Here is a 3285-nt window from a genome sequence, read left to right as displayed (position 1 = left end):
TTTTTTTTTGTTGATTTTTTTTGTCTGAATTATCTTTCTATGATTTGAGTGGAGAGTCTCTCCCTATTGATGGAGGAACTGAGACTACTGGTATGCTTGCAACAGATCTTCAGAGGGAAGACACTGAAAGTGAATGGAGGGAAGTCACAGAAGCTTGGCTGATGGAGAAGAAAGTTGGGAACCCTTCATTGGGCTCTAGGACTTATTTTTTTAACTACACCTCTGAGGAAATGGGCAATTTTAACTGGGAAGGAGAAACCCACTCTTGCCAGAGGCCTCTGGAACCCCAAAAGGGGCAACCCCTCGACTACCAGGGACACTTGAGATGACAGAGAGAGCTGATTAGAGAAGTGGTGAGGCAGCAAACCAGCTTACTTGGAGCTAAGAGGGTGTGTGGTGCAGGAGCATCTGTAGTGAAGCATGCCCAGGGATGGTGGGATGGTGATCCCCCTAGGCTCAACTTACTTCCATAAGATACCTTAGCCCTAGGTAAAGGTTAGACCTGTTAGACCTGATCTGTGCAGGGTGATCTTGCACTTCAGACAGAGCTAGTCATACCTGAGTACCCTTTGGTCTGATGGCCCCTTCTGGGACCCAGCCTGGTAATGTGTGCTTACAGGCCAGTCTCCAGTGCTGTGGAGGCCCACACCATAGCTTCTGCACTGGCAGACTGTGTCTGATTGGTGCAGAACTCTAACAAGGCAGCCCCTATAGCCATGCACCAGCCCACAGGCTCACTCCTCATACTGCAGCTTTCCCTGGGCCCAGGGCAACACTCCCACAATACTTTGCTACCACGTGTCTGCATGGGCAGGTTTTCCTTTACTTGTTCTGCCAGCACACAGGAGAACAGTTAGCCCCCATTGTCATGCAAGAACAGATATTGCATATGGAGCCTTGGTGAGCACAGAGCCAGCAAGCCCTGCCCCCGCCAGTCCTCCACCCTTGTGCTAACAATACACAGAGAATAATGGATCCTCCCACACCCTGAGTGATCACCCCTGTTTGCGGGGCACAGAAAAGGCACCCAGATCTGCACAAGCCAGCACTCTGCCCAAAGCCAGCACCATCTTCAGTGCAACTGTGCAGTCTCCAGCAGGGGACCCCCACCTCCCCTAGCTGCATTGCCTCTGCCACTGTGGTGAACGCCTGCAGGGAAACATGCACCCCTGCTTCCTCTAGCAGATAATATGATCCTATATTTAGAAAACCCTATAGTATCAGCCCAAAAGCTTCTTAAGCTGATAAACAACTTCAAGAAATTCTCAGGATACAAAATCAATGTGCCAAAATCAATAACATTTCTATACACCAAAAACACACAAGCCAAGAGCCAAATCAGGAAATTACTCCCATTCAAAATTTCCACAAAATGAATAAAATACCTAGGAATAAATCTAACTGTAGAGGTGAAAGATCTCTACCAGGAGAACTACAAAACACTGCTCAAATGAATCAGAGATGACACAAACAAATGGAAAAATATTCCATGCTCATGGATAGGAAGAAACAATATTGTTACAATGGCCATAGTGTCCAAAGCAATTTATAGATTCAACAGTATTTCTATTAAATATTGAGATACTTCACAGAAGTATAAAAGCACTATTTTTAAATTAATATGGAACCAAAAAAGTGACTGAATAGCCAATACAATACTAAGCAAAAATAACAAAGCTGGAGGCATCACACTACCCAACTGCAAACTGTATTTCAGGACTACAATAACTAAAACAGCATGGTACTGGTACAAAAATAGACACATAAGCCAACAGAACAGAAAAGAGAATCCAGAAATAACACTGCACACTTACAGCTATCTGATCTTTGACAAAGCTGACAAAAACAAGCAATGGGGAAAGCATTTACTATTCAATAAATAGCACAGAGATAATTGGCTAGCCATATTCAGAAAATTGAAACTAGACTCTTTCCTTACACCATATACAAAAATTAACTCAAGATGGATTAAAGGCTTAAATATAAAACCCTAAAGTATAAAAACTCCGGAAAACAACCTAGGTGATACCCATTCAGGACATAGGCACAGCCACGTATTTCATGATGAAGATGACAAAAGCAATTGCAACAAAAGCAAAGATTAACAAATGGGATCTAGTTAAACTAAAAAGCTGCTACAAAAGAAACTCCCAAAAGAGTAAACAGACAACCTACAGAATGGGAAAAGATATTTGCGAACTATGCATCTGACGAAGGTCTAATATCCAGCATCTATAAGAAACTCAAACAAATTTACAAGAAAAAAACACCACCATTAAAAAGCAGGCAGAGAGTTCTGGCTTTGGCCTCCTCCGCTGCGGCCACCACTACTACAGCCACTGCCACCACCACTGTCACCGTGGCTTGTTATTCCTAAAATGGCGCCACTAGACCTGGATAAGTGTGTGGAGATAGCGCGGCTGTACAAGTACCTGCCAGAGAATGACATGAAGTGGCTATGTGACTATGTTTGTGAACTCCTTTTAGACGAGTCAAATGTTCAGCCAGTATCAGCACAACTAACAGTGTGTGGAGCTATACATGGATAGTTTTATGACCTTTGTGAACTATTCAGAACTGAAGGTCAGGTTCCTGACACAAACTACATATTTATGAGTGATTTTGTAGACAGAGGTTCCTGCAGTCTTACCTTCTTGCATTAAAGGTTAAACGGCCTGATCGTATTACACTTTTGCGATGAAATCATGAAAGTAGACAGATAACACAGGTTTATGGATTTTACGATGAGTGCCAAGCCAAATATGGAAATGCCTAGAGATACTGTACCAAAGTTTTTGACATGCTCACAGTAGCAACTTTAATAGATGAGCAGATTTTTTGTGTTCATGGTGGTTTATCTCCTGATTTCAAAACACTGGATCAAATTCGAACCATGGCACGGAATCAGGAAATTCTTCATAAAGGAGCATTTTGTGATCTGGTTTGGTCAGATACTGAAGATACGGATACTTGGGCTATCAGTCCCCGAAGAGCGATGTTTTCTATCAATTTTCCCCATCCCATCCCCACCCTGGACTCATTTGAGAAGACTTGAGAAAAGATCAATACAATTATCTTAATGTACAAAGTCATAAGCTGTAGCAGGTTTTAACTAAAATTTCAAAACACAAAAAGGAGGGCAGCCATTTAGATTAATTTATTTTATATCCATTTAAAATATCATCCAACAAAGGACAATGAAGTTTACATCTGGGACAGGTATACATAACTTGAGGCATCTGGAGTCCATCGTCCCCACCAAATAACAACTTGGCTGCTGAAATT

The 3285-nt window shown here is 42.3% G+C and overlaps 1 pseudogene; it reads left to right on the top strand.

Moving 5' to 3' along the window:
* The first annotated feature begins 2378 nt into the window (after positions 1-2378).
* LOC108522637 (serine/threonine-protein phosphatase 6 catalytic subunit pseudogene) lies at positions 2379-3055 on the top strand (annotated as a pseudogene).
* Positions 3056-3285: the final 230 nt, after the last annotated feature.

Source organism: Rhinopithecus bieti, unplaced genomic scaffold, assembly GCF_001698545.2.
Source record: "Rhinopithecus bieti isolate Rb0 unplaced genomic scaffold, ASM169854v2 scaffold_68131, whole genome shotgun sequence".
In the NCBI taxonomy this organism is placed as follows: Eukaryota; Metazoa; Chordata; class Mammalia; order Primates; family Cercopithecidae; genus Rhinopithecus; species Rhinopithecus bieti.
This window is presented reverse-complemented; position numbering and strand designations above follow the sequence as displayed.